This window comes from Apium graveolens, chromosome 6 (assembly GCF_009905375.1).
Source record: "Apium graveolens cultivar Ventura chromosome 6, ASM990537v1, whole genome shotgun sequence".
Lineage (NCBI taxonomy): Eukaryota > Viridiplantae > Streptophyta > Magnoliopsida > Apiales > Apiaceae > Apium > Apium graveolens.
Window position 1 is genome coordinate 289,329,726 of NC_133652.1, and position 9,152 is coordinate 289,338,877.

The window sequence follows — 9,152 nt, forward strand, 5'->3', positions numbered from 1 at the left end:
TACTTGAATGATAAACAACCCTTGCTTGCTAAATTATAACAAAATAAAATATTTAAAGATGGCTCCAATGTTAAATAATAATAAGATTTTGGAAATTTCCTATGCACAATTAGGTCAATGGTATCAAATGATTCATAAGGTTAATCTGAAACACGGATCCAACTAATGACAATAAAAGTTGTTGGTTCAAAAAAAATAAATACACCTAGATTTAAAGTCATCATTATTCAAAGAGATAAATTACCCAAATGAATATTCTATATACAAAGGGGATAGCACGTCCATATTTTTCAGGATTTAGAAGGAAAATATATTCTCAAGATAAATAAACATAAAATGAAATGATTTTTAAAATTTAATAAGCATGAATAAGGGGATAGAGTAAACTTGCCTTTGTCGAGAAGCACATGCCATTCACAATCTACTTTCATTAGCCAGTTCATCTCTATTTCTGACTTAAATTTGTAATCAATAAATCAACAATAAATATTCAGTATAATTGAACATAAAATAATTTTAATATTCAGTAAAATGACTTATTCATATCTCAAATTCTCTACACAGCTGTAAGGATGAAAATAGGCGCTAATATTCACGCAAGTATACGCGTTCGCAAGTAATATTGAATTAATTCTAGTTCGTTCCCATAGAGACTGGTTTAGGTTAATTTCAATTAATGTACTTATGCAACAATGGCATGGTTATTATTCAATATTAAGATGATAACAAGTTGAGATTGTTTATAACTAAGATTATTAACTAATATACAATTAACTAAGAGATTAAAAGGGTGATTTACTTATATAACACAAATATGGGATTCTAACTTCATTACTACTTCATTCAGTAGGCCTTTTGTTCTTATCCTTAGCATGCAATGGTGATGATTCTAATCAGAAAACACGAAACTAGTAAGCACCAACTTTCCTTGTACAAATACCCTACTACCAGACATCCACAAAAGAGATAGAAGCTGAATATACACCAATTATATTGAGACCCTATATGTCTATAGAATTTGACAACATAACGGTTTAATAAACAAGTTATCTATCATGATTACATAGGCAAGTAAGATTGTTAAAATTACCTATGAATCATGCTTATCAAATACATGAACCTATGCTAGCATGGTATATTCTAAACCCCTATATTCACTTTCACTTAAATAGAGATTAACATGTTATCAATCGTGACGCTCATAAGACGAATAAGCACAACCAATACTAGGATATCATACTTTTTTCATACACTAAGGTATCAAAACATATTAACTATTGAAATATATAGTAAATCCACTAGAACCCCATAATAACGATTAGCCCATAACTGAACTCATCATCACCGTGGGTTCCAATAAAAGAATGGTATAATAAACTAAGTCTTTAATAAACTGAATAATAATCAAGTACGTTAAACAAGAGTATAGGTTCAACAAAATAAGAAAACTAGCATCCAAGATTAGAACTTAAAAAAAAAAATCATAAGAATAAACTAGATCCTCTTCGCCTTGGTTGTATTTATGCTCCGAGGTCTTCTAGTTGTCTTCTCCTTAAGCTCTGTTACGAAAAATGTCTTTAAGTTCTCTATATATAGCAGCCCAATCAGAAGAGAAGTCTAGAAAATCACTCTTGTACTTAAACAGGATTCTGAGCTTTCGACTCGGTGCGGGTGCGCGCTTCATCAGCGCGGGCGCGCTGTCCTTCTGCTTCTCTGGCGCGGTCGTACGCTAGCACAGTGAAGGCACGTTGGCATTCTGGAAAAATTGATTTTCTTTCTTTTATTTGCTGATCCTTGATGACATTATTGGAGCAAACTCCCAGGACACCTTCCTAACACTAATTTAGCACCAAAGAAATGTTAAATCTCCTTGATCCCTTATTTATGCCTTAAATGCAAAACACTACAAAAACGCATCAAAAACACAAACAACTTGAGTACAAAACACCAATTCAAGCCTTTATAGAGCATTCTAAATGGACATAAATGCCACTTAACACACCCCCAAACTTGAACCGATGCTTCTCCTCAAGCATAAACAGATTCAAATAACAAGAAATAAAAATGCATGAATGCAACTACATGAATGCAACGATCCCCTCAGATTAACTAAACCAACCAATGAGCAACATCTCAACAAATGCAGTTTTTCACACAAAGATCAATTCAAATCCCACAAATCAACTTACAAGCCAGAAATGTGTGTGTTTGCAGATGCTTAAAATATATACTATCACAACTAGATCAATAATCATGACTCACTACTCATCAAGGCAATCACATGGTTATAAATAGAATAAACGCTAAACTCAAAATGACTCACAATACTTCAATTCTTATATTGGAGTTATTACATGGATTCATGCTTTTATTCACAACACCTAAACAATCACAAATATGCTTATTTGATCGTGCAATGAGTGAGGTCCACAAAAGACTTATGCAATAATACCCATGTAGTGAGCATTAGGTTAGTGGATCCAAGACTATAAAAGCCTTAGGTCACTAGGCACAAAGTCCCCTATGAACTTAATAACTCGAGTATTAAAGAGCACGCTCGTGGTCAATTATGCATCAACACATATCTTTTTTTATAATGCTAAACTGAATATTATTGATTTTCGACTGAGTGTAGTCCATCAAAGCCTTTGTATTTGCTTCTGGTTCACCCATTGCAATAAGAGCTTCTCCTTCAACTTTCTCCTCCTTAGCAAGAACTTCTTCCTCTACTAAAACTTCTTCCTCCTCTTTATCCAGCGTTCTCTTTCAAGATCGAGAATGTGTTAGCATAAACGTTCTCTAAAGTACCTGAAAAGCAACAAGTAAACAAGTAAGTAAAATATCCGACTCAGTGAACTGTAACGATCGCTAATGTTTAGCACATAAACTAAAAATTAACACCGAGTCCCCGACAGTGGCGCCGAAAACTTGTTAGGACGAAAACACGCGCTAATATTCACGCAAATATACACGATCGCAAGTAATATAGAATTAATTCTGGGTCATTCCCATAGAGACTGGTTTAGGTAAATTTAATTAATGTACTTATACAATGATGGTATGGTAATTATTGAATGATAAGATGATAACAAGTTAAGATTGTTTATAACTAAGATTATTAACTAACATGCGATTTACTAAAAGATTAAAAGGGTGATTTACTTATATAACACAAACATGGGATTCTAACTTCATTACTACTTCATTCAATAGCCTTTTTGTTCTTATCCTTAGCATGCAATGGTGATGACACTTATCAGACAACACGAAACTAGTAAGCGCCAACTTTTGTTGTACAAATAACCTACTACCAGACATCCATAAAAGAGATAGAAGCTGAATAGACAGCAATTATATTGAGACCCTATATGTCTATAGAATTTGATAACATAACGGTTTAATGAACAAGTTAACTATCGTGATTGCATAGGGCAAGTAACATGTTTAAAATTACCTACGAATCATGCTTATCAAATACATGAACCTATGCTAGCATGGCATATTCTAAACCCCTATATTCACTTTCACTTCAATAGAGATTAACACGCTATCTTATAAGTTCGCGACACTCATAAGACGAATAAGCACAACCAATACTAGGATATTATATATTTGTCGTACACTAAGATATCAAAACATATTAACTATTGAAATCTATAGTAAATCTGCTAGAAACCCACGATAACGATTAGCCCATAACCGAACTCATCATCACTGTGGGTTCCGATGAAAGCATGGTATAATAAACTAAGTCTTTAATAAACTGAATAATAATCAAGTACGTTAAACAAGAGTATAGGTTCAACAAAACAAGAAAACTAGCATCCAAGATTAGAACTTAAAACAAAGAATCACAAGAATAAACTAGATCCTCTATGCCTAGGTTGTATTTGGGCTCTGAGGTCTTCTTGATGTCTTCTCCTTAAGCTCTGTTATGAAAAAAATCTTTAAGATGTCTTTATATAGCATGCCAATAAGAAGAGAAGTCAAGAAAATCACTCTTGTACTTAAACAGGATTCTGAGCTTTTGACTCGGCGCGGGCGCGCGCTTCATTAGCGCGGGCGCGCTGTCCTTCTGCTTCTCTGGCGCGGTCGCACGCTAGCACACCGAGGGCACGTTGGCATTCTGGAAAAACTGATTTGCTTACTTTTATTTGCTGATCCTTGATGACATTCCAGGAGCAAACTCCCAGGACACCTTCCTAACACCAATTTAGCACCAAAGAAATGTTAAATCTCCTTGATCCCTTATTTATGCCTTAAATGCAAAACACTACAAAAAGCATCAAAAACACAAACAACTTGAGTACAAAACACCAATTCAGGCCTTTATAGAGCATTCTAAGTTGACATAAATGCCACTTAACACACCCCAAACTTGAACCGATGCTTGTCCTCAAGCATAAACAGACTCAAATAACAAGAAATAAAAATGTATAAATGCAACTACATGAATGCAACGATCCCCTCAGATTAACTAAACCAACCAATGAGCAACATCTCAACAAATGCAGTTATTCACACAAAGATCAATTCAAATCCCACAAATCAACTTACAAGCCAGAAATGTGTGTGTTTGTAGATGCTTAAAATATATACTATCGCAACTAGATCAATAATCATGACTTACTACTCATCAAGGCAATCACAAGGTTATAAATAGAATAAACGCTAAAATCAAAATGACTCACAATACTTTAATTCTTATATCGGAGTTATTACATGGATTCATGCTTTTATTCACAACACCTAAACAATCACAAATATGCTTATTTGATCGTGCAATGAGTGAGGTCCACAAAAGACTTATGCAATAATATCCATGTAGTGAGCGTTAGGTTAGTGGATCCAAGGCTATAAAAGCCTTAGGTCACTAGGCACAAAGTCCCCTATGAACTTAATAACTCGAGTATTAAAGAGCACGCTCGTGGTCAATTATGCATCAACACATATCTTTTTTTAGAGGTGCAGTTATGACAAGTGCCATGATAAAACTTTTTTTAAGCTCTCAAAAGCAGCTAGACACTCATCATCAAACTTAAAAGGGACATCTTTCTCTAAAAGATTGTACAAGGGTTTAGAGATTTTAGAGAAGTCCTTGATGAAACGCCGATAGAAACTCGCATGGTCAAGAAAGCTGCGGACTCCCTTAACTGAAATTGGTAGAGGAAGGTTTTTAATGACCCTCACCTTGGCTTTATCCACCTCAAGACCTATAATAGAGACCTTGTGCCTAAGAATGATGCCCTGTTGCACCATAAAGTGACATTTCTCCCGGTTGAGAACTAGACTGGTCTCAACACACCTTTTAAGAATGGTGCCAAGATTTTGCAAGCACTCGTCAAAAGAATCATCTAATACAGAGGAATCGTCCTTAAATACCTCCATATTCTCACCAATCATGTCATAGAAGATAGCCATTATGCATCTCTGAAATGTGGCAGGTGCACCACATAACCCAAAGAAACTCTTCTTAAGGCAAAAGAACCATATGGACAAGTAAAAGTAGTCTTTTCTTGATCCTCTTGAGCGATACAAATTTGATTATAACCCGAATAGCCATCCAGAAGACAATAACACTCATGCCTAGCCAACCTGTCAAGCATCTGATGAATAAAGGAAACAGGGAAGTGATCCTTCCTCGTAGATTTATTCAGCTTCCTGTAATCCATACAAACTCTCCACGATATGACTGTTTGAGTAGGAATGAGCTCATTCTTCTCATTAGCAACAACTTTGACGCCTCATTTCTTCGACACACATTTTACAGGACTCACCCAAGAATTGTCAGAAATATGATAGATGATCCCTATATCTAGCCACTTAAGAATTTCCTTCTTCATAACTTCTTTCATGATTGGATTAAGCTTTCTTTGTTGCTTAATAGTTGGCTTGCTACCTTCCTCTAGCAGAACTTTATGCATGCAATAAGAAGGGCTGATTCCCTTGATATCTGCTATAGTCCATCGTATTACCAATTTGAACTCTCTCAGAATCCTCAAGAAATTATCCTCATCACTACCTGAAAGGTCAGATGCAATAATAACATGCAAAGTAGATGCATCACCTAAAAATGCATACCTCAAATATTCAGGTAATGGTTTAAACCCGAGTGTTGGAGATTACTCAATAGATGACTTGAGGCATTTTGGAGAATTTTTCAGCTCTTCCAATCTAAGAGATTCAAATGGCATATCCATCATTCCCTTCCAATGAGAAGCATTCAAATATTGCAACTGCTCATCACCTTTGTCATCTTCACTATCTGAATTTCCCAACAAGGCTTTCTCTAAGGCATTAGACCTTAGCATTTGATCAAGTTCTGAAGTAACCACATAATCGACCAACTCCACTTTTATGCACTCCTTATTATCAGTAGGTAATTTCATGACATTAAACACATTAAAAGTCACATTCTAAACCAGTACTCACATAGTGAGCTCACCCTTCTGCACATCAATCAAGGTTCGGCCCGTAGCCAAGAATGGTCTTCCCAAGATTATGGGAATCTTCTTATCCTCCTCGAAATCAAGAATTACAAAATATACATGAAATATGAGTTCGTCCACCTTGACCAAGACATCCTCCACAATACCTCGTAGAACGTTTGGCCAACTGCAAGGTCATATACGTAGGCTTTGGATCAGGTAAGTCCAACTTCTTGAAGATAGACAAAGGCATTAAATTGATGTTAGCTCCCATGTCACATAAGCAGTTATCGAATGACACTTTTCCAATGGTGCAAGAAATAGTGAGGCTTCCAGGATCTTTAAGCTTCGGAGGCAACTTCTGTTCCACCACAGCAATGCATTCCTCCGTGAGAGCAACGATCTATATTTTATTGAGCTTCACTTTCCGAGAGAGAATATATTTCATAAACTTGACATAGCTAGGCATCTATTCAAGAGCTTCAGGGAAAGGTATGTTGATATAAAGTTTCTTGAACACCTCAAGAAACTTCGTTAACTGCTTATCCAACTTTTACTTCTGCAGCCTCTTAGGAAAAGGTAGTGGAGGATATATCAGTTTCTCCCATGTATTATTCTCGGGAGGAGTGTGTTCCATATTTTGCTTCCTTGGTTCCACTTTTGCTTCCTTCTGCACTTCTTCATCAGCCACATCTTCAGATTCTTGAACTTGAGCTTTTTCTTGGCTTGCAACCTTCCCAGACTTCAATATAATTGCCCTAACCTGCTCTTTTGCTTCCTTCTTTCCTAGCACTTTAGTGTCACTAGGGAGGGTACCAGGTTGTCGATTCAGCAAGGCATTGGCAATCTGCCCAATTTGATTTTCCAAGGTCTTGATAGAAACCATTTGGCTCTTGCACATGAGCCTAAACTCCTCCAATTCAGAGTTTTCATTAGATTGTTACAGTTGGAGTTGTTGTCTTGGTGCGTATTGTGGTTGTTGAAAACCAAGATGGTAGTATTGCTTTGCGGCATACAGCTGATAAGGATGCTGCACCGCATTCTTAGTGTTATTCCAGCTGAAATTATGATGATTGCGGTTGTTGGGATGATAGATGGCTAGGACTGGTTGTTGTGACCTCTAAAAGTTGCTCGCGAAGTAAGCTGATTCGCTAGAAATAGCACACTGCACTGTCTCATGTGCACCAGTATAAAGCTCAAAGACAATAGTGATCTGATTAACTCCATAATTAGCCAAAGAATCCACCTTCATCGTCAAAGCTATAAGCTGAGCAGCTATAGAAGTAGCAGCATCTACCTCGAGAATTCCCGCTACTTTGCCTTGAGTTAGTCTCTGAGAAGGATTCTGATATTCATTAGCAGCCATCAGTTTAATCAAATCATAATCTTCATCGTAGCTCTTAGCGCACAAGGCTCTACCTGATGCTACATCAAGCATGGGTCCAAAAGTTGCACCCAATCCATTATAAAATCAGTGAATAATTATCCATTCAGGCATCCCATGATGAGGACACTTCTTAAGCATCTCCTTATGATGATCCCAAGATTCACACAAAGATTCTCCCGATTGTTGCGCAAGTTGAGTAAAAGCATTCCTGATTGCAGCTGTCTTCGCCATAGGGAAGAATTTAGTGAGAAACTTCTGAGCAAGATCTTCCCACTTGGTGATTGAGCCCGGTGGTAGAGAATATAACCAACACTTAGCTTTATCCCTCATAGAGAATGGGAATAGCCTCAACTTAATAGTATCTTCAGAGATATTGATTTTGAAAGTGTCGCAGATCTCGATGAAATCTCTGATATGCATGTTGGGATCTTCCGTTAGAGAACCCCCAAACTAAACCGAGTTCTGCACCATCCGAATCATGCTAGCCTTGATTTCAAAAGTGTTAGCCATGATGGATGGTCTGACAATGCTAAACTGAATATCATTGATTTTCGGCTGAGAGTAGTCCATCAAAGCCTTTGTATTTGTTTCTGGTTCACCCATTGTAACAAGAGCTTCTCCTTTAACTTTCTCCTCCTTAGCAAGAACTTCTTCCTCTAATAAAACTTCTTCCTCCTCTTTATCCAGCGTTCTCTTTCGAGATCGAGAATGTGTTAGCATAAACATTCTCTAAAGTACCTGAAAAGCAACAAGTAAACAAGTATGTAAAATATCCGAGTCAGTGAACTTTAACGATCGCTGATGTCAAGCACATAAACTAAAAATTAACACCGAGTCCCCGGCAGTGGCGCCAAAAACTTGTTAGGACAAAAACACGCGCTAATATTCACGCAAATATACATGATCGCAAGTAATATAGAATTAATTCTAGGTCATTCCCACAGAGACTGGTTTACGTAAATTTAATTAATGTACTTATGCAATGATGGTATGGTAATTATTGAATGATAAGATGATAACAAGTTGAGGTTGTTTATAAATATGATTATTAACTAACATGCAATTAACTAAAAGATTAAAAGGGTGATTTACTTATATAACACAAACATGGGATTCTAACTTCATTACTACTTCATTCAATAGCCTTTTTGTTCTTATCCTTAGCATGCAATGGTGATGACACTAATCAGACAACACGAAACTAGTAAGCGCCAACTTTCGTTGTACAAATAACCTACTACCGGACATCCACAAAAGAGATAGAAGCTGAATAGACACCAATTATATTGAGACCCTATATGTCTATAGAATTTGATAACATAACGGTTTAATGAACA

General features: G+C 36.4%; 1 non-coding gene across 1 annotated transcript; it reads left to right on the plus strand.

The window, feature by feature from the left end:
* Nucleotides 1-7,924: 7,924 nt before the first annotated feature.
* Nucleotides 7,925-8,031, plus strand: LOC141669551 (small nucleolar RNA R71). The gene has a single exon (XR_012553824.1). It is a non-coding gene; the product is annotated as a small nucleolar RNA R71 (small nucleolar RNA).
* The last annotated feature ends 1,121 nt before the right edge of the window (nt 8,032-9,152 follow it).